The sequence below is a fragment of the Pleurodeles waltl genome, chromosome 4_1 (genome assembly GCF_031143425.1).
Source record: "Pleurodeles waltl isolate 20211129_DDA chromosome 4_1, aPleWal1.hap1.20221129, whole genome shotgun sequence".
Lineage (NCBI taxonomy): Eukaryota > Metazoa > Chordata > Amphibia > Caudata > Salamandridae > Pleurodeles > Pleurodeles waltl.
The window spans coordinates 211560873-211583506 of NC_090442.1; the positions used below are offsets into that span (position 1 = coordinate 211560873).

The following is a 22634-nucleotide window of genomic DNA, read 5'->3' on the forward strand; positions in this document are numbered from 1 at the left end:
CCAGGAAACAACGCAGAAAGCGCTTCTTATATGCAGTATATAATGAAATTTAGAAGCTTTCCCAACAAGAAGCTGCTGCCCGGTTAAGGCAAATAGACCAGGAAAACTTACAGACGGCATTAGCTGTTGTAGATAATGGGATTAATACCCTGTCCGACCGAATATACACCTTAAACAACATTGTTTCTTTTGCAATAGACATAATACAAAGTGATATGTCTTTGTTACACCATGGACAAAGTCAACTAAGGTCCATTATGCAGTTGGGTTGGACACTTCAAACACTGAAGGCAGGTCACATTCCCTGGCAACATGTTAGCACTAGGGACATATTTTCTACATTTAATTTAACGCGACAACAACAACTAATGGCTAAGAAAGAAGCGACCTATGTCATGTTAAACATCAAAAAGTTAGAAAAGTTGCCTTTTACTGTGGCTGAAATACTATCTGCTGAGTGGTTAATACACAGGGTAATTAATCTGCCTATTTCAACACTCCAATTCACGTCCTGCTTAAAACACATTCCAGGAGGCAGATATGAAAGACTGAGAGATAGTTACATCCATGAGGTGTGGGAGCTGCCCTTCTCGTACAAATGTCTCAGTGGCCTGAAAGACATCTTTCTTAGCTGTAGTGAAAACAAGACTTCTGTCAGCCATTCAATGGTTGGTAAACAGCTGTCCTTGCACGGGGCGTGCAATGCTTCGGCAGCGAACTTGGCTTGATATCTGAAGGGAGTTCCAGTCCCCTTGATTAGACCTGTGACCGAGGTGCTCTCAAATGGCAGATATGTTCTCCTCAGTAGTGAAAACTGTTGTGGGATGCAAGCCGGAATAGTTTATGTTGTTTTGGTCTCCAAGATTGTTACATGCTGCGGGAACGTACTTTTTCCTGAAGTAGCTGAGATTTCGCCCAATATTGCTACTTCTAATGTGAATTTTGACAAGTTGAGCAGACTCAAGGCTTTATTGTTTCAAAAACATGTGGCACTCACATCTGCACGTAAGACCTGTACACTTCAGGTGGCAAGGTCATCAGCAAAGATACAGTACCTTTTAAGCACCAACTTTCTGAGACACTTTGGTGAGCTCGTGGGATGAATATATAATGCATCCAGTACTACTGGAATCACAAACTTTTTTAAGGCTGTTGGTTCTGATTTCGTTCATACCTTCTCCTCTATATTCTGTGTAACACCATCAGCCATCCACTCAATATTCTCCAGTATTTTCGAGGGATTTCCAATAACTTTGGCTATAATAGGTGGCATTTTGCTATTGCTACTTTTTCTGCGCAATGGCTGTCCTGCAGCAACAAGGAGCACTCTCACCAGCGAAGCTGTGTCGTGAACAAATGATGCAGTACTTTGGAGCAACACTCCTGGAGCAACTGGAGTGTGACTGGTCTCTGTCATTCAGACCAGTTTTGCATTGTGTGCAGCCCGTGTTTCGGTGCCTCTGGTGCTTGTTCGAACATGTACTGAAAGTTTGTCTACGCAGTGCTTGCTTTCATTCGACGCTGATCTGTTGATGTTCTGGATGAGGGCTCATTACTAGACATGCTCGTTGAGAGTGCGTTTGCTACGGGAAGCTGCTTAGGAGTTGCCCTTTATGGAGGATGCAGCTCTGAACTCATTATTGGGCACACCACGGAATGCTGCTGCATTGGCTGGAGCTCAGGCTTTGGAACACGAATGTTCCTTGGTTCTTCTTGGCGATGAGTTTCCTACTTTACCACCTGCCAAAGTGGAAGATTTCCTGTCTTCAATTATCCCAGATTCGATTGGCAATTTCCAAAATGACTCTGACTCTTGAAATTCTGCCTTTTTTACGCCACAAATGAATATTTTTGAATTGTACTTTTATATATGCTCAAGTTTTTTTTTTGACTTGTCATTATTGACGTTCTTATACATATCTTAGGTTGAATTTGAGCAGCTTTTATATATTATTAGGCTTTGAACCACCTTTGAACCGGCAAGGAGAGGGTGTTGTGTAGCCATTTTAGGTATAGCTCCATATATGTTATTTTAGCACAGTAGGCCTGCTGTGGTGCACTTTAACCTAGATCTACTTTATTCAGCTTTGCTTAATATATTAAGAATCGCCACATTTGCGGTATTGTTTTATTTCACTCTATCTAGCTGTTCTTTGCCTAGGCCAGCACTGCATGCTTAAACAAGACATTTCTTTCACTCTGTGCTTTCTCAATGCTTCAGTAAGATAGGTTGCCGGTAAACGTGGTAACGCTTTGTCTCTGGTATTCATAGAAACATACACATCCTTACATAGGGACATTTTCTCATAACATCAGCTGTTGTATTATAAAAACACTTCTCCGTCCCATACACGTTAGAGGGAGATTCCAGCCAGATGACCACAACTGTATGCTGATTGCTGAACGCTTCGCTACAGCTGCTTATGCAGACTTCAGGCCTCTTGCTCAGGTATAAGGGATGATGTCTTCCCAGGGAAACCTGAAGGGCAGAAATAGAGCTTAACATGCTATGCTCTAATATAACCTAGGTAGGAATTATATGAATGACTTTAGTGATAATATGGTAGCATTATTGTTATGCTTCACTCTCCGTGTCACAATTCTAATCCTGTCATGCTTTATCGTCCTGGTTATTGCAGTACATGCTTTATTATCTAAGATGCAGTTGCTTCATTAAAACCTCATTGAAACATATACTGCCTCTGACTGTCCCTGCATATGTTGGTCTAATGTAACTGAGAGAAACAGATGTGATCTGAGTGACCACGATTTCCCTGAGGAGTCAATTATGTCATGCACTCGGCTGCCTAATCATCCCTGCTCTTGGGTAGAGATGAGGCACTGCTAGTTAGCCGGAGCAAACCCCGGATTAGGCCGACAGGTGTCTCCTGTAGTGGGTTAGACTCAGTCTCCCCACACCGCAGGTGATTCTGACGCTCAAATCCAATAGTCTCATTAGAATAATGAGAGCCTACGCGACAACCCCTATGGCAGGCTAATTGAGTCCTAAGGCAGGGTTTCATGAGCAAAACTTGTATTTTTCATGTTCTGACAGCAAAAAACACAAAACTGTTGTTTTTACTGTGGAAAGATTTGGTCACCCCATTGAGGAGTGCAGACCTTTCAGCTGTTCTAACTCCTGAATGGTGCGACCAAAGTTAAAACTCCAAGGCATCAAACAACTTGTTGCATTAAGCCCAACTTGGTTCTCAAGTGGAAATTAATGTAACAAGTTACAGTGTGCAACTTTTACAAAGTTTCCACTTTGATGCCTTCATTTTTCTTTCCCCTTAACGATTGCCCATGAACCAAAGACAGATTTGTACCCTCCTAGGCAGACTTGCTAACGACTCCCAGTAAAGGAGACAATACAGGCTTGCACTGGAGAGGTGTTACCTCCCTCTTGCAGGAAGCTACATAGGTTTTGACCCAAAAGGTGAGCTTCAAAGCCAAAGTCACCTTTCAAGAGCAAATGTGGAACACTTGGGAGAAGAGCAGCCCCATTGTTTAGGCAGGCTAGCTGGCAACTGGGAACGAGAGAGGAAAGCTGTTTTCAAACCGTTTTTTTAGGGACGGGTAGCCCTCTTGTAGCCACACCTCTAGGTTGGGCTTGGGAGCGCTGGGTGCCTATAGGGAGGGTTCTGCCATGTTGAGAGTGGGCAGAATGGTGCATATTGGGATAACCAGATGCCATACTTCCCAGAAAATGGTCACCAGAAGAGAGGGAACCCGTGAATCCACTGGCTACCAACAACATCCTACACTGAGGGCATTTTTTTAGCTTAAATAGGGCCCAGGTCTCATCTGGACTGGAAGAAGGACTGAAAAAAGACTGCCCTGTTGCACTGTGGAATCGAAAAAAGAGAGGCAGCTCAGGTGTGAACTTCACCTGCTGACCCTGGTGACTAGCAAAGGAGAGGGACGGTCCTTTCTGTGTCCTGCTCAAGAGAAGTCATCTCCTGAGCCCAGCCTAAGTCCAGAAACTCCAAGAGTCAATTAGCTGACTTCCTGTTTACAGCACAGGGCCACAACAGCTGAGACGCCTGCTGGGGCAAGTTGGTAGCCCGGAATCTTCGGATCCCTGCCAACCACCACCTTGCAGCACCAGAGAACCAGGACTTGATGCTCAAAGTTGCACCTGAGTTTGCTGACCCTGGGACAGTCGTCGGAGTGTAGCTTAGTCATCCAGTAGCCGAGTTATCGTCCAGGGGAGGATTTGGATGTGACCACGATACTGGGCGACTTGTAGACCAGTAATGACTGGACTACTACTGGCATCGAGAAGATTTTGAGGGACGTCGACCCTGTGACCAGGATCACCTCACCCCCTTTGTGGACTGAGTAATAGCCACAGTAAGACCCCTATCTACTTCATTGCCTCCACTGCATCCTTGAGAATGTTCAGCATCCTGTATTACTTGCATCAGGACCACTTCCATAGGAAACCACTGCAATGGATGTAAGCATCTGGAACTGACTGAGGTTTGCTTCTTACCATTGAGGTAACTGTTTCTGAGGACCTTGCTGGTTCCCCTGACTGACTCTCCAAGTGAACGTCTTACAACTAGCCCAAAGTTTCAGTGAAAAAGTGTCTAAGTGCCAGATTCATTGAATTTGCCAGTGCTTGTTTGTAGTTGAGTGAAATGCTTTGATTTACTATACCTTGTAAATTCTATATCTCTGGAACCCTGTGATGGATCCTTGTTGTTGTGGTGTCTAAAAATACATTAAAAATACAGTCTGCAGTGTTGGATTTCCTTGGAGTCTTGTCGATTTCTTCTTCAATTGGTTTGGTGCTGTTTAAATACTTTACATTTGTCTCTTTGTGTAAGCCTTGCTGCTCAGAGCCACAGCTACTCATGGTTGAGCTGTAGGTTAGACAAACAAAACCTACTGGTCCTAAAGGGGTTGGTAAGTGTATTACATGGTGAGTTTGCATAACCACACCCTAAAATACACCCCATTTACTGACAGTTTTTGTATTTGTTTTTAAAGTAAGCGAGGGGAAAACAGAAGCCATGGAGGGCTGAAGTAACACAGGGAGGATGGGATAAAAAAGCAACACAGAGATGGGTGGGGTTTAATTAACATGGTAGCAATATGAGGAAGGAGGGATGGGGAACCAACACAGAGGGTGCAGGTAGGGGAGACAATGGGAAGAAGTACATGGGCAAGCGCAATAGGGAGGCAAGCAACAGATAGCAATATGGGGAGAGAAGTGCATGATGGAGACAGCTTGAAAACACCTATGCTCTCATGGAGTGCTTAACTCACCAAGTAAGCAATGGAAGCAGAGATGCCAGCCAGTTAAAGCAATGGGAAAGAAGCAATGCTTCATGAGAGTGGCAAATTCAAAATTGACAAGTTGGGACACTAATAAGAAGCAGTCAAATGAGAGTGACAAGGAAGGCCAGCCAATGGTAAACAATGGGTGGGCTCCAATCCCCCCTTTGTGCATGGTAATCCACAATATGCTCCACAACAGTCAGTACATGCACTGTCTAGGAGGCTAGACCTAAAAAGAGCGACCAGGAGTGCTACAGAGAGGGGCTTTGGCTCATCCACATGGTGGTAGCCAGGAGTACATCTTGATTGGGCAGAAGTTGTGTGCTTCCACAGAAAAAGGGTGCTTCCCCACCCCAAAGCTGTGAATATTTTGTTTGGTTATCCAGTTTCCTGAGCCAGTATCAGTATGGCTACCTTTCCTTGACCTTTCAGGGGAATACACATGGCATTATAATACTGTTAAAGTATCTTAGATAACTAGACATTTACAATGTTTTTCTCTAGCGACAACAGAGGTGGGAGGAGGGTAGTTCTGAGGAATGTATATTGCAGTCCCAACATCATTCTCCTTCCATCATTAGCTTTATACTTACGAGTGTACTTTTTGTTTGAAAACAGTATGGAATGTGCAGGCCAACACTAATCAACCTAGAAACACGTGTCCAGAGATACACAGCACTTGCTGCACCTACTTAGGTGAAAGACTTTTGATTACTTTTTCAACACAAAACAAAGTGACTGCATTTACCATGATGCATTGGGGCTCACTTTTTGCTGGAGTGTGAGGCAGTGTGCTCCCTTTTTTCTTTTTGTCCAATGACTGCTCCCTTGAGCTAACGAGCTGACGAGCTCTGGTGAGGCAGCTGTGCGCCAGTGAGTGGTACATAAACCTGAGAAGACTTTTGGCGGCATTTCAAGCAACCCCACAGACTTTGGCTGCTCTCCGCTGATGACGGGCTAAACCTAGAAACACGTGTCCAGAGATACACAGCACTTGCTGCACCTACTTAGGTGAAAGACGTTTGATTACTTTTTCAACGCAAAACAAAGTGACTGCATTTACCATGATGCATTGGGGCTAACTTTTTGCTAGAGTGTGAGGCAGTGTGCTCCCTTTTTTCTTTTTGTCCAATGACTGCTCCCTTGAGCTAACGAGCTGACGAGCTCTGGTGAGGCACCTGTGCGCCAGTGAGTGGTACATAAACCTGAGAAGACTTTTGGCGGCATTTCAAGCAACCCCACAGACTTTGGCTGCTCTCTGCTGATGACGGGCTAAACCTAGAAACACGTGTCCAGAGATACACAGCACTTGCTGCACCTACTTAGGTGAAAGACTTTTGATTACTTTTTCAACACAAAACAAAGTGACTGCATTTACCATGATGCATTGGGGCTAAATTTTTGCTGGAGTGTGAGGCAGTGGGCTCCCTTTTTTCTTTTTGTCCAATGACTGCTCCCTTGAGCTAACGAGCTGACGAGCTCTGGTGAGGCACCTGTGCGCCAGTGAGTGGTACATAAACCTGAGAAGACTTTTGGCGGCATTTCAAGCAACCCCACAGACTTTGGCTGCTCTCTGCTGATGACGGGCTAAACCTAGAAACACGTGTCCAGAGATACACAGCACTTGCTGCACCTACTTAGGTGAAAGACTTTTGATTACTTTTTCAACACAAAAGAAAGTGACTGCATTTACCATGATGCATTGGGGCTAACTTTTTGCTGGAGTGTGAGGCAGTGTGCTCCCTTTTTTCTTTTTGTCCAATGACTGCTCCCTTGAGCTAACGAGCTGACGAGCTCTGGTGAGGCACCTGTGCGCCAGTGAGTTGTCCAACACTAATCTACATGTATGTTTAAATCTGGCTTGACTGTACAGCTGCCATTGATGTTATTGGAAAATAGCTATACGATACTGGGCGACTTGTAGCTTTGGGGGGTAATGGAGTAGGAAGCAGATCATCCGAGCTCCGTCCCTTTTGGGCCCTATCACAACCATAAAGCACGACCATTGGCTTGTGATCACTCACAGCAGAGCCGGGGCAGTCCCAACCTGGGGCAGCTTCTCTCCAGACTTGGCAGATGACCTCCTGTAGCAGTCCTGAGGTTAAGAAATAGCCTCCAGCACATCGCAGGCGCCATATTGTGCCAGTAGCAACCCTCCAGGAGCACCATCAACCCGGGAGATGAGTGGACGCCTAGAAGCTGCTGGTGATGCCTCAAGGTACCACGTCTCTCTCTCCTGGCCCCCCACCCAGGATCACTAAGCAAAGCTGATCTCTCCTGGCCCCCCCACACAGGATCACTAAGCAAAAAAAAAACGCTGTATCTGATGGATCCCCGTCCTTGCACGAGCTCCCGTCTAGAACCAAGCCCACATGATGGTGATCCCCCCATCTCTCTTTTTGCCCAGGTTGGGAGGTGCACTGGATCGGGGCTTGCAACTTCCCCACTACAACTCACCATCATGGCATCTGCGGCGACTCAGGGACAGCACAAGACTTAGAGCATGCGATAACCGTTGTTCCATCCCTCCTCTCTCTGGTTCATCCCAGCCCTTTCCAACTACTATGAAACCCCAAACTTTCTTCTCAGGCTTTCCCCTCCCTTTTTACCCATGTCTCCCAACTAACTTTTTACCTATGTCTCTGAACCACTACTTACAAAACAACTTACTACTTCCCCTTCCCCTATGCCCATCATCCTATCCCTACTGTACACTTTACTAAACACATAAGATCACAAACCTAAAACAAATGGAAAAATAGAAAAAAAATATTACTAATCTTCTAACTATTAACCTCTAATCTTAGGTTCTGGAGTAGCGTGCTTCTCGCCCCAAAGTGTTCTAGTGCATCTTCAAGGGCAGTAATTTCTATATAAATACTGTTTCAAATTACAATTACATACATATATTCCCCCACCACTACATAGTGTGTGGGGCAGTACGGCGACGGTGAGTACGGCCGCCTAGCACACAATGGAGGGGGGGGAAATGACAGTGACACACACACACACACACACACACAACACAGACCCCACCCCCCAACGCCATACACACAATCAGCTGCATTACTAAAACATTTTACCCCGCAACGCCAATGAATAATGCAAGGATAAAACGATTTTGAAAAAGTGAATGTAATGAGAGCAACACATCTAGAAAAATAATTTAGGCAAGAGAATAGATATATGCATATGTACATAAAAAGGGACACAGCCCAGTCCAAAATGTTCATAGGCCAAATGGCCACAGGCCAAAGTCCAAGGCCACATGTCACCTGCATCAACATGGAGAGAACACTGCAGGGGCATCAGTTGGTAAATAGGCAGGCACCTCAGGGGGACGGGGGACAACTCAACTGGGAGATGGAACAACACCACTGGTTCTGGAGGGGGCAACATGCACTTTGCTTGGTCCTGGGGAGTGCAAGGTCACAGTCTCTCAGGTGGGTGACTTGCGCACTTGCTCTGGAGGAGGCAACATGCCCTGTGCTTGGTCCTGGGGAGTGCAAGGCCACAGTCTCTCAGGTGGGTGACTTGCCCACTGGTTCTGGAGGGCACTTTGTGCCCTGCGCTCTAGTTCCTGGGGTGTGTTGGCTATGTGGGTGTCTTACCCACTGGTTCTGGATGGGGCCTCCTGCCCTGTGCTCTTGGTCCTGGCCTGTCTTGGCTATGTTGGTGTCTTACCCACTGGTTCTGGAGGGGGCCTTGTGCCCTTTTCTCTTGATCCTGGGGTGTCTTGGCTATGTGGGTGTCTTATCCACTGGTTCTAGAGGGGGCTTTGTGCCCTGTGCTCTTGATCCTGGGGTGTCTTGGCTATGTGGGCATCTTACCCACTCGTTCTGGAGAGGTCCTCGTTCCCTGTGCTCTTGATCCCGGAGAGTGCAAGGTCACAGTCTCTCAGGTGGGTGTCATACCCACTGGAGTTATAGGGGGGCAGGCCGCACAGCAGCCCATGGAAAGAGGATTGCATACCGTCCGCCGGGAGTGACGGCTGCTCATTGGTGGTGCTGGTGAGGGGAGGCTCTTGCCCATCCCCTGCAGCCTCTGACGGCTGCCGACTGAAGGTGTTGGTGTGGCTGGTGGGGGGAGGCTCCTGCCCATCCATTGCAGCCTCGGATGGCTACCCACTGGAGGTGGTGGTGCTGCTGGTAGGGGGAGGCTCCTGCTCATCCCCTGTAACCTCAGATGGCTGCCTACTGGGGGTGGTGGTGCTGCTGGTGGGGGGAGGCTCCTGCCCATCCCCTGCAGCCTCGGAAGGCTGCACAGCCATGGTTGATGTTGGGAGCTCTGTCACAGTGCCTGCCCCAGGCCCCTTGCTCTTCCTGGCAGCTGAGGCAGGCTCCTCAACCTTCTTAGCAGCTGCTGGGGCAGGCTCCTTGCTTTTTACTGCCAGCTGGGGCAGGCTCCTTTACCATCTTAGCAGCTGCTGGGGCAGGCTCCTTTCTCTTTCTGGCAGCTGGAGCAGGCTCCTTTACCTTCGTGCCTGCTGGGGCAGGCTCCCTGGTCTTTCTGGCAGCTGGGGCAGGCTCCTTTCCAATGAGGCTGCCTGGTGCAGACTCTTTCACCTTCAGGACATATGGCCTGGATCCTTTTCCACCACAAGTGGGTGTGGTGACGACTGGGTCTGTGGACTTGGTGGCTGAGGTGCTTGGCTGAGTTCTACCCACCCTAGCCATATGTGCAGGACAGGGGGGAGGGGTACGGAAGAGGTCAATGGTGGATAGGAACTGATTTTTAGGGACATTGGGGGAAGAGAGAGAAGGAATGGGAGTGGAGGAAGAGGGATTGGTTGTTGGAGGTGTCTGTCTGCTGATTTTGGGTGCAGGTGCTTGGGCTGTGTGCTGTTGTGAGGTGGATGGCTGTTAGGTGTCTGAGTGCTTGCGTTTGTGTACCTTTGGGGGGACAAACGCAGTGGGAGAGGATACAGGGGACGTGTGCATGGCTGTTGTGGAGGTGTCTGCCAGAGAGGTGTGTGTGCTTCTTGGTATGGTGATGATGCTGGTAGTGGATGATGATGTAGTGCATGCAGGTGTGAGTGTAGACGGAACTGGGAGGGAGTTGGAGGAGGAGGGGAAGACAGTGGAAATAGTGGATGTTGGTGTGTCTGCATATGGATGGTGTTTGGGTGAGTGCCTGTGGGATGAAGTGTGGTGCTTGTGATTGCCTGTACCACTCTTGTCTTGTGTGCATGCTCGTCTGCCCGTGTGCTTGGGATTGGTTGGGTTTGAGGAGAATGAGACTGGGAAGAGGAAACTGGAGGTGGGAGGGTAGAAACAGGGACAATGGCTGCCATCAGAGAGGAGTCCAGAGCCCGAATCGATCTCTGTTGGGCCGCCAATCTAGTGTGAGTGCCCTCCACAAACGCATTAGCCTGTTGCATCTAGGCTGCCAGCTCCTGGATGGCATTCACAATGGTTGACTGCCCTAAAGAGATGGATCTCAGGAGGTCAATAGCCTCCTCACTCAGGGCAGCAGAGCTGACTGGGGCAGGGCCTGAGGTGCCTGGGATGAAGGAGATGCCCACCCTCCTGGGTGAGCGGGCACGGGCAACTCACTGAGGGGCTGCTGGGAGGGCGGTGCTGGTATGGGGGGTGGCGGATGTACCTGTAGCTGGGGAGGTCACAGAGGTGTCTGCCACCACCAGGGAGCTTCCATTGGAGGAGGTATCTGTGTCATAACTGTCCCCTCCAGTCTCCACTGTGGTGCTCCCCTCGCCCTCCTTCCCATTGGTGCCCTCAGCATCGGTGGACTCTGCCTCCTGGGTCCTGTGGGATGCAGCTCCCTCCGTTGCAGGTGCCTCTACTCCTCCTCAAGGTGATGCTAATACACATAAGGACAGGATAACAAAACAAGAAAGGGGGGAGAGAGACAAAGGATACACTTGGTCAGTTGGCGTACACAGCACCCTCACACACAGGGAACAGCCCTACGCAGTATGCCATAGCACTACCAGAGAAACAGTTAGCTTCCAAGGCATGGGGAGGGACACCTCCCAAAATGCAGCACACCTGGGACCCACGCAGCCCAGACCAGTAATGGATGCCTGCGAGCTAGGTAGCAAGATTTTCCCTTCTGAACCATAGCCACCAGGGGACCTATGCTGCAATGTCAGGCCTAGCCTAGGGGCACCCACTGACACACATCCCCCACCCGGATACCACCATACCATGCTTAAGTTGTAATGATGGGCACTGCCCCATGTGGCTGCTGTGATACCCCCAGGGGTCCATCCAGCTCAGGCTAGGCCACCGCCAGTATGCGGGCCATCAGGGGGGTCAGGGTTCAACAGGCACCCCTTCCTCGTTGGGAGGCCACTCCCAGCTGGGCCTCCGCCGTCTTCCGTGGCCAGCGTCTCAGGTCCTCCCACTGTTTCAGACAATGGGTGCTCTGCCTGCCATAGATCCCCAAGGTCCGCACATCCTTGGCGACGGCATGCCATATACCCTTCTTTTGATGGGTGCTGACCTACAGAGGAAATACACACAGGAAAATAGAATTAGTCAAACAGTCCTGCCTGTTACACTTATGGCCTACCATACCCCTTCACATCACCATTTGCACACACATGGCTCAGCACACAACCAATACGCCGCCCAGTGGACATCCACCCACCCCCTTACACGAGGCCTTCACACACACCACTCCATGCATTCATGCCACATGCATCGTGCCCACAGTGTACTCACCTGTTGGCCTGGAGGCCCATACAGCAGTCCGTACTGGGTGTAGGACCCCACCCACCAGTCTCTCCAACTCTGCCGAAGTGAAGGCTGGGGCCCTTTCCCCAATCACACGAGCCATTGTAGGTTCCAGACACAGGTCACAGCAGCACATGCAGTGTTGAAGATCAGGTAGCAAGTGAGGAATCAGATAGAAAATGTCGGTCACGTCTGCGGCAGTGCATACCGTCACCGCCTGCGTACATCACCATTGGCCACTGTAGCCCATAGGACACAATGTTATCCAATGAGGAGTTGCACAGCGGTTCCCGACAGCCTCCCGCAACGTCGCACAACGTCAGTGGAATTACCTCACTTCCACCTATCCCTCCACATAGGACATGCCATTTCAGGGGAGGTGGGGCAGGCCCTGGATAATTGCTGCATCACTTGTGATTTGAGCATACTGTACAAATCACACTTACCCATTACAAGTTAACAGCATGCAAAGTTCTGTTGTAGCCCCATTGTTCAGTTTGTGACCAACTACTCATTCTTTTTCCCCATAGCTTACTACCGCTGCGGATGAATAGGAGATGGAGACATACCCCCATGCACCTACCCCTGGTGGACTTGGCAGCAATGGAGGACAGGCACATTATCCTCACCTATAGACTTGACAGGGCCACAATAACAGAGCTGTGTGCCCAATTGGAGCCTGGCCTGATATCTGCTATCTGTCACCCCACTGGGATCCCCCCTCTTGTGCAAGTTCTATCAGTGCTCCATTTCCTGGCAACTGGTTCTTTCCAAGTGACAGTGGGCTTGGCAGCAGGAATGTCACAGCCACTGTTCTCAATAGTGCTAACAAGAGTGTAGTCTGCCCTGTCAATGCTAAGTATCCAGGGTTGGTGCATGATGCCTTTGTCCTGAGGAATAGCAGCATCCCAAATGTGATGGGCCAACTACAGAGTCACAGGGTGTGGCTAATAGGTGAGCCCTGGTTCCCACCCAGTATATGTTGGTGTATTGGTATGGTGTTAGCCATATGGGATAGTGTGTGGCTAAATGTTGTCCATCACTATTTGCAGGTGACTCTGCTTACCCCAACCTATCATGGCTGCTGACACCTGTGAGGAATGCCAGGACAAGGGCAGAAGAACGTTATAATAAGGCTCTTGGACGAACCAGAAGGATAATAGAAAGGACCTTTGGCCTCCTGAAGGCCAGGTTCAGATGCCTCCATTTAACTGGTGGATCTCTGTGCTCCTCACCCATGAAGGTCTGCCAGATAGTAGTGGCGTGCTACATATTGCACAACTTTGCCCTGAGACGCCATGTGCCTTTTCTGCTGGAGGAGGAGTCTGGGGATGCCCGTGTGGCAGGAGTGGACCCTGTGGACAGGGAGGACAAGGAGGAAGAAGATGAGGATGAGGACAACAGAACAACTGTAATCCATCATTATTTCCAATGACACACAGGTAAGACAGCGTTACGTCACATTTCTATTGAATTTGTTGACATTTCTGTGGCACTGGCATGCTGCTATTTCCCACTTCTATGCCCACTTACTGTACCATTTGGCAATTTATTTTGCAGATGTTGGTGACCTCACATATGCTCCTGGTGTGATCACTGCAGCCACCTACAGATCATTAATCTATGCTCATTTTCTGTGTAGTTGAATTGAAGTGTTTGTACCTGTTTACATGAATACATACTTGAAAAATTTGACATACTCCAAACTTCTTTTTTTTTTTTGCAAGGGTTTTTATTTAAGTGCTAAGATTTTGAGGGGCAAGTGCAATGGGATGGGGTGATGATGGAGGAAAGTCCAGGGTATTGTTCCAGTCTATTTGTAGCACAGATGCATTGTCCAAGGGGACAAAGGAAGGGGAGCAATGGCAGTTCAAGAATGACAGGATGGGACACAAGGGTGACAATCAGGAGAGTCTCATTTCCTGGCGGGGGTCTTGGCAATAGTCTCTGGCTTCTGTCTGGATCACAGGGAATGTTTGCGGGGTTGTTCTTCTTATGCAGGGGGAGGGGTGCTGGTGGCCTGTGAGTCCTGTGGCGGGGCCTCCTGGCCACTAGTGGCAGCGGAGGTGGAAGGCTGTTCAGAAGTCTGGCTAGTGGCAGGGGCCCACTGTTGTATGACTGCCTCCCTCATAATATTGGCCAAGTCTGCCAACACCCCTGCTATGGAGATCAGGGTGTTGTTGATGGCCTGCAAGACCTCCCTGATCCCCTGGTACTGTACCTCCTGCAGCCGCCTGTTCTCCTGCACATTGTCCAGGATCTGGCCCATCGTGTCCTGGGAATGTTGATATGCTCCCAGGATCTCTGCAAGTGCCTCCTGGAGAGTCGGTTCCCTGGGCCTGTCCTCCCCCTGGTGCACAGCAGTCCTCCCAGTGTTCCTGTTGGCCTGTGCCTCTGTCCCCTGAACTGTGTGCCCACTGCCACTGACCCCAGGTCCCTGATTGTCATGGGATTGATGTGTCCTGGGGACAGAGGTATAGGTACGCTGGGTGGGTGCTGTGGTGATATTTTCTGATGGTGAGGCTCTGTGGTGGTGTGTGACTTGGCCTCGGTAACCGACTGTCCAGAGGTCCCTGATGGGCCATGTTGGTCATCCAGATCATGTAGACCAGAGTTGTTGTCATCACTGTGGGCCTCTTCTGTTGGGGGACTGGATATTGCTGGCACCTCCTCTCCAGGGACATTGGCTGGAGCACCTGTGGGGATGTAAATGATGTGTTATGGTTTCTGTGTCTGACATATTGTGCATCCGTGACTTGCCCTGTTTGATTGTATTTGCCCTTGCAGCTTTCACTTGTGTACGTTGGTGCATAGTGGGATGATTAGTTCTCTATAGTGTGCATGCTTTATTGATGACTGTCCATGCAGGGCTGTGAGAGGTGTCCATGCATTGGTAGAGCATGCAGGGCTTGGCATTGGGATAGAGGAGATGTGATGATGGGGTGTGTGGGAGGTGGTGGAGTGATGGGAGTGAGGGTGAGGATGGGGGTATGTGATGGCATGCAGGTAGGGGGGTAATAGTAGTAGAGAGTTGACTTACCAGAGTCCAGTCCTCCTACTCCGGCGAAGCCCTCAGGATGTAGAATTGCCAAGACTTGCTTTTCCCGTGCTGTGAGTTGTGGGGGAGGAGGTAGGGGTTCACCGCCAGTCCTCTGTACAGCGAGCTGGTGTCTTGCTGCAATGGAATGTACCTTCCCCCATAGGTCGTTCCACCTCTTCCTGATGTTGTCCCTTGTTCTGGGATGCTGTCCCACAGCGGTGACCCTATCCACGATTCTCCGGAATAGCTCTATGTACCTAGCTGTCGATATCTACTGCACCTGTGCTCCAGATAGCTGAGGCTCTACCCTGATGATTTCCTCCACCATGACCCTTAGCTCCTCCTCTGTGAATCGGGGGTGTCTTTGTGGTGCCATGGGTGTTGTGTGAGGTGTGTAGGTGAGGGTGTGTTGGGTAATGTGTTGGGGTGTGTGATGTGGGGTGCGTGAGTGGTGTATAGGTGCGAGTAGTGTGTGGCTCTGGTTGTGTCAATGGTCTTGCTGTCTCTCTCTGGTGGCAATTGTTTATAATAGTAAAGGGTTGTGGGTAATGTAGGTGTGTGTTTTATTGTGGTGTGAGGTGGGTGTGGTGGGTGTATGGGTGTCTGGTGTGTGTTGTGTGAATTGTCCAATGTGGTGTTGTTTTGTTTATGTGTGTGTATTTTGAGCGCGGTGGTATGTACTGCCAATGGTTTACTGCAGTTGAATGTCCGACGTGGTGATTTGTGGGTCATAATGTGGTGGGCTTTGTTCTGTTGGAGTAACAGTGTGGGTTTTGATACCGCCAGTTTATTACTGACCTTTTGTGTGGCGGAATTGTGTATGTGGCTGAATAGTGACGGATTGGTGTATGTGTGTCATAATATGATGAACGGATATCCACCGCAGCGGCGGTATTTTCGCGGTAGTCAGTGTGGCGCGAAGTGGGATTTACCACCAATGTCACAATGAGGGCCTTAATCTGTCAACTCACGACAGCACATTGCCGTTTAAGATTTTGCAGTATATTGCAACAATTAAAGGCGGTGCAGAAAGAGTTCCCATGAGCAGTGACCTAACGAAACTTGAGGGGGGGCATGCAAAGTACTTTGAGGGCCCCCCTCCTCCCCCTGGACCCAGTCAGGGGCTGCCCGCCCGTGTATTGTGTCATGTGCTTAGGGGGTCCTCCCAGACCGCGGGGGCCTTTGTTACGCCACTGCGCATGAGACAATGCAATACGAACTGAGAAGTTTGCAGCACTCGTCTGTTTCATGGGGCTTTACTTTCTACACTCATCCCTCGCCGGACTTGCCACCAGCCCTATGGGTGATTGAACTCTCGGAAGGCATGACAGGCACCCAGTATAGTTTTTTCTACTCGTCCCTGAAGGGGAAACATGTTGTACAAACTATCCAGAGAGCTAGCACCTTCTTTTATCCACGTCTTGCATTCGAACCTGAAAATACGGCTTCTCAATGTTTAAGCAATGTCTGAGAAAACAATTACCAAACCCTGCCTGTAACCAGCGCAATTTAAGCTGGATATTGCAAGGGGAAACATTAATGGTCCAAAGAGTTGTCACGCTTTGTAAAAGGTGTGTGCATCTTTCTACCACTATAACTGCGCCACTTCATGTGCATTCTTGTGGTAGTTTACTTTCCGCAGGAGCTGCGTAAACAAGAGAGGCAGGTGAAATTACACACCAGCCTTCAATTATCATGGCAGCAGTTCTTCCTCCAGCAGATGCCCTACCAGAGGAATGAATTTTTTGTGAGTGAGTGTTGTGAATGGGAGTGTGTGCGTTTGTGAATGCATGGATGTGAGTGAGTGTTTATGTGCAAGAGTGTGGCCTGCCCTCCACTCTCCATGTCAAAATTACCAGTCGCCACTGCTCCTTTCTTTTCCCTTGCTCTTTTTTCTTCCAGTTTTGACTGTTTCCCTTCTTTTCTCTTTTATGTTACTCCACTTTCTGTAATACTATCTTCCCTTTTTCTTTCTGTCCATCTGTCCTTTTTCTCTTGACTATCCTCTTTTTCCCCACCTGACCTGCTTTGAAAAGCATCCCATTCCCTTCCCTTTAATTTCCTGTGAGCCCCATCTGCCCATCTCCCATTTCTGTCCTTTTTCTTCTTCCCGGTCCAACTATTTCTTCCATAAGACACTGTCCTGCTTTCTCCTTTTTTGTTTTTAGGTTTCACCTGCCCAGCGCTTGCAACCAAATCTTCTGTAAACAAACAACAAATAAGCTTAAAAGCGACTTAGAGACCACCCATTACCTACTATTGGTTGGCTGTGACTTCACTTTGGTTTCCTTGCTTCTTATTGGTCAGAGCCACTTCCTTGCCTTTTGCTTCCTACTGGGGCTTTGTGAGTGTCTGCTGCCAGTGTCCTTCCACTGGCCACAGACTCCTGCAGGAACTTTTTTTTTTTTTTTTTTACAATGCCCTTGTGTTGCTTACCCTCCTGCCCTCCTCTTGCTGTCCACCATGCAATACCATTTAAGTTCAGGACCTCGTTGGGTTGCAGAAAAGCAACCCTGCTTCAGATCACAGTCACAGACAGCCAATCAGTAAAAACAGAACCAAAACAATGCTGGATTTCCACTTTCATATTCTGCCAGACATTTTGGGGGTCATTCTGACCCTGGCGGTAAATACCGCCATGGCGGAGGTTGGCGGTAGCACCGCCAACAGGCTGGCGGTGCTCCGCCGGGCATTCTGACCGCGGCGGTACAGCCGCGGCCAGAGGCGGGAAGCCGGCGGTGTACCGCCGACTTTCCGCTGCCCATGGGAATCCGCCATGGGGATTCTGACACCCCATACCGCCATCCTGTTCCTGGCGCTTCTCCCGCCAGGAACAGGATGGCGGTATGGGGTGTCGTGGGGCCCCTGGGGGCCCCTGCAGTGCCCATGCCAATGGCATGGGCACTGCAGGGGCCCCCGTAAGTGGGCCCCACAAAGAATTTCAGTGTCTGCTTTGCAGACACTGAAATTCACGACGGGTGCAACTGCACCCGTCGCACCTTCCCACTCCGCCGGCTCCATTCTGAGCCGGCTTCCTCGTGGGAAGGGTGTTTCCCGCTGGGCTGGCGGGCGGACTTTCGGCGGTCGCCCGCCAGCCCAGTGGGAAACCCAGAATGACCGCTGCGGTCTTTTGACCGCGGTACGGTCTTCTGGCGGTTCCTGCTTGGCGGGCGGCTACCGCCCCCGCCAAGCTTAGAATCAGGGCCTTTGTCTCCAGTGCTGCATTTGCTTGCAGTCACAAGTGTAATCGTGACAAACAAATTCTGACCTAAAATCGATTATTTATGGAGAACACCTATTTAAACAGTAATTAAATAACTAACTCGACACAGTGTTCCTTTTAAAAGGAGTCCCCAGGGTCGATAAACAAGCACCCGGAAACAGCATTGCCTTTCTTAGCATTTTTGTACACTGTGGTCACATATTCTTTAGTTGCTTTCAGAAAAGGCTTACCCTCCCCTCACGACCAATTATGCAATGCCACCTCTTCACGCTGCAGTTTCATAGCTGGCACTAGTGCCCGGCTTTCTCCTTTCTTCACCTGGCTGCTCACTGGCTCCATTCATGGTTCACAAGTGGGGAAAATAAACCTTGTTTGTTCATTCTACGCACAGCAAAATTCTTCTAGAAAATCCGTTTGCTGTCATTGCGTGTCTGAAGATTGGCAGACACACTGCACAGTAAGACAGAAGGTTTTACACTGTAGTAGCATTGATATAGCGGTTCATACCACTGATGTGGAGCCAAAGCTCATTTAGAGACCAGAAGTAGTTACACATTAAGTATTGTTTTGATGATTTATGTAAGATTCTGTATCAGAAGGCTCCAATTATGCTTCTCCATTTTTACTGCAAATTTTAACAGCAGCCAAATAAAATACATTAAACATAAAAATACATTTCCTGCAAACAGGTTGTATATGTCACCTATCACATGCTCCAGTCTATATGAAGCTAGTCCTATAACTACTGGAGCCACCATTTTGATTCCACTTTCTCGGTCTTTTTAACGTAACGTATCCAAATTTCTGAACAATTCATGGTAATATAACTATGGCCTGAGTTCGAACTAAAAACCACTGCATCCCACAACAGACAGAACAACAACTTCCATCCAGCGTTGAACTGGACCTGATGCATTTAACAAACTTCCTCCACTGCCTCCTGCCGCATTCATATCGGCATCATCCTTGCTTCTGATCGTCTCCTGAGAACAGAAAAGGGATGCCATAAACCTTTTCAACCTGATATAAATATCAGCATCACCAAAACAACATATGGTGGATATATTTGAACATTGTATATAGTATACTATATTAAGCCATTGCAACTCATAAGTGAATGTGTGGAATGTAAATGTTCAAAGGTGGGATAATCCTCGCCTCCGAGTCCTTAATAGAATTGAAAATTATTTTTGCTTTAGCTAGAAAATGTTTATTCTATGTCAGGACACAGGCTCTGATTATGCTAGTTTAAAGCTGTTCTACCACCAATGATACCACATCCACAACAAGTTTGTAACAGAAAGCTTTGAAATTAGATTCTGAGGATCAATCTGCCACCCTCATGATGTCTTCCAGATGGGAACCTAAGGCATAAGACTTGGAAGCCATTGTTCCCTTAGCAGAATGAGCAGCAAACTTTGATACATAAATATGGCTTCACCTCAGTCATGGACATCACCTCCAGCGGCACTATACATCTGTGCCATTCACTGACCAAAATATCAACAGGGCCATGCAATTAAAAGCTGTTAACGTCCTTTGAAATGTGGTGTGAAATTATCCTGCAGAGCCTGCCCGATGTCATCAGCATCTTCTTGCATGAGAAGGGGCCACTCTGTGGTGGGAGAAAGAACTGCAGGAAAGGGCCACCAGAAGTGGAATGCTTTATTTAATCAAATTAGATTCTAAGAGACAGTGATGTAAAGGCCTCACGGATGTGAGTGATATTTGGCTCTGTTTAATGTTCTTTAGGCATATTGCACAGCAGCGTGGGCTGCTGTGCAACATGGCTTACAATAAAGACAAGCATTGGTAATGCCAGTTGGTCTGGCTTTAAAGGAGTGTTGCATGGTAATGTGAAGCATTACAAGAGGATAACATGGGAATTGTGTGGGAACAAGAACCGCAGCATAATATTGTTGTAGGTTAAAAGGTGCGGTGATAGTTGCACTCTCAAGCCACACCTAAAAAAAACATGTAGGTCCTCCCACATCTGCTGCTATAAGAGAATCGCACCATAACTTATTTAGTTATCTATGACACTTTAATTGCATTACATTGGCATGTGTGCCCTAAAAGTTCAAGCTCATGCAGATAGATAAAAAACAAATGATCCCAGCTGTGTATAGGGCAAGCACTTCTTTTGCGGAAACACACAACTCCTGCCCAATCAAAACATGTACTCCTGGCTCCCAACATGTGGGCAGAGCCAAAGCCTTCCTCCTTGTGGTCCTCACATAATTGTATTGTGACTGCTGCACTGTCAAGCCAGACCATAAAGAACAAAGCAATATGATGCAGTCAACACTGGCAGCATCAGGTTGCTTTTATTTCCTTTACTTTAATCCATGTTGCAAAGCAGTCTGCGCTGCTGTGCAACATGTCTAGAAAACATTGATAAACCCAATAGATCTGCCATAGAGGAAACCTACTGGCTTTGCCAATGCTTGTTTCATTTCTTCCTCTACTTTCTGATAGTCTCAAATTTCTAGCCTGAGTGATCCCTTCTATTGTTTTTGTTAATTTTCTGCTGCAAAAAAGTCTGACAATATGATGCAGTTTAACACATGAACATTTTTTGATCTGTTTGTATTGGCCCGTACTGGCCTACTTAAAAAAAGTGCTTTGCAGTACTCAGTATTAGTGTTCCGTGTTGAAAGATCCTTCTGATGTACAGCAAACCTTAGTACTCTTCTTAGCTATTTTCTCCAAATCATATCATCATTCCAAAAGCATGTGACAGGTTGTGCACCACTATAACAAGGTTTACAATATCAACATACTGCAATAGTACATATGTTTAATTTACCTAACCAATACATTGCAGAGTAAGTATGTATTTACTATTCTCATGTCCACAAATACTTACCTATACATACCCTGCAATGTAGTTGTTAGGTCGATTTAGTGGATGCAATATTATTGTTGCGCAATCTAACCCTTCCTACATGGTGCAGTGCTATCATGTGAAGTCCTCCATTCTTTCTTAAACTCTCATTCACTCATCCACAGAACCAAACCAATTGAGTAATTGAGTTATAGGTCACATGTATGGGCTTTGCCAATGCTTGTTTCTCTTTGATCTGCCAGCTAGTTCTAGCCCTGATCTGTTCAGTCGGTATCTGGCCAGCTGGATTCCACTGTCTGCCACTCCTCTCTGCTGTCTGTTGGTGGTCACTAGCTCACCATTTTGTTCCTCCACCTTTGGATCTTTTTATGCTTTATGCTTTTTCCTCCAAATTGATTGCAGTTTCTTTTAAGGGACACTTTTCAGATGATGTTAGATCAATTAATTAACCGGAATAGTGGCTGCTGAAAGGGACTGCCCTTACCTCGTGGTCAAGAGTTACGAGTAGAGAGCACTAACCGTTGGTTCCAGAATGTGGCAGATCTAGCAAACAATCTGTGTATCTGTGATGCCAGTGAATCACTCAGCACACATCAGTGTCTTTGTATTCCACAAACATATAGACACCATGTCCGCATTGTACAAACATGTACACACCTGTGCTCTTGCTTGGCACAAACACATGTCCTCTCCATTACACATAACATACACACCTCCTATTTACAAAAATGCAGTGGCCTGATTCCTATAGCAAGCGTTTTTTGTAGTAGATGCACAGAGAGTCCCATAAAGCCACTCATTAAGGGGCTTTAGCTGAGTACGTTATGTGCGGGTAGTGGTGGATGGCTCTTGACTAGCGATGATGCAGCCTGCCTTGAGAGATTAGGGTTCTGGTCGCTTTTTAATGTGACAAGTGGAGGTCTTCCTCCGTATTATAAGGCATCACATCTACCCTTGGTTTGACCATTATATGCTACCGTGGTGGCCAGTTGCTCTATTGGAGGTTAGTTATGCCTGGGTTTTCTCCTCTTCTCCATTGAGGGGTTACAGTGCACCTTGACCTCCTGTACTGCCTACTACTCAGCCGCCTGATGCTTTCTGCAACTCCTTTGTCAGAAGTGTCAGATACATGAAACCCATCTGAAGCCAAGCTGCAATCCTACCTGGTAAAAGAGACAGTCTGGGAGTTAAGACTGAGTTTCATGTCCGGAGGGCAGGGGATTTGAGTACCCACCCAGGGTGTTGGTTCTGCAACTTGTATTTTCTTACTGTGACTGTCACGGTTTCGGGTGGGTCTGATCAGGACTCTTGTTGGGGCACCCCTTGAGGTCACAGAATATCCCAAAGAGGTAGTGTACTGGGGCAGAAGAGCAACTAAAGGCATACACGGGAAAGGACAGCTATGGACTGGCACATGAAACGGGAAAGTAAAAGCAGAGCAACCTTAGTGTGAACAAACAGGAAACGGATTACTAATGGACAAACACACTGGGGTTACCACTAAGATTGTACACAGGATAGGGCTCAGAACTTCCCACA

At 48.0% G+C, this 22634-nt stretch overlaps 1 protein-coding gene across 1 annotated transcript in view; it reads right to left on the reverse strand.

The window, feature by feature from the left end:
* Positions 1-22634, reverse strand: part of DDX11 (DEAD/H-box helicase 11) — a 593235-nt gene that overhangs the window by 488474 nt on the left and 82127 nt on the right. The gene's annotated exons all lie outside the window — the stretch shown is intronic.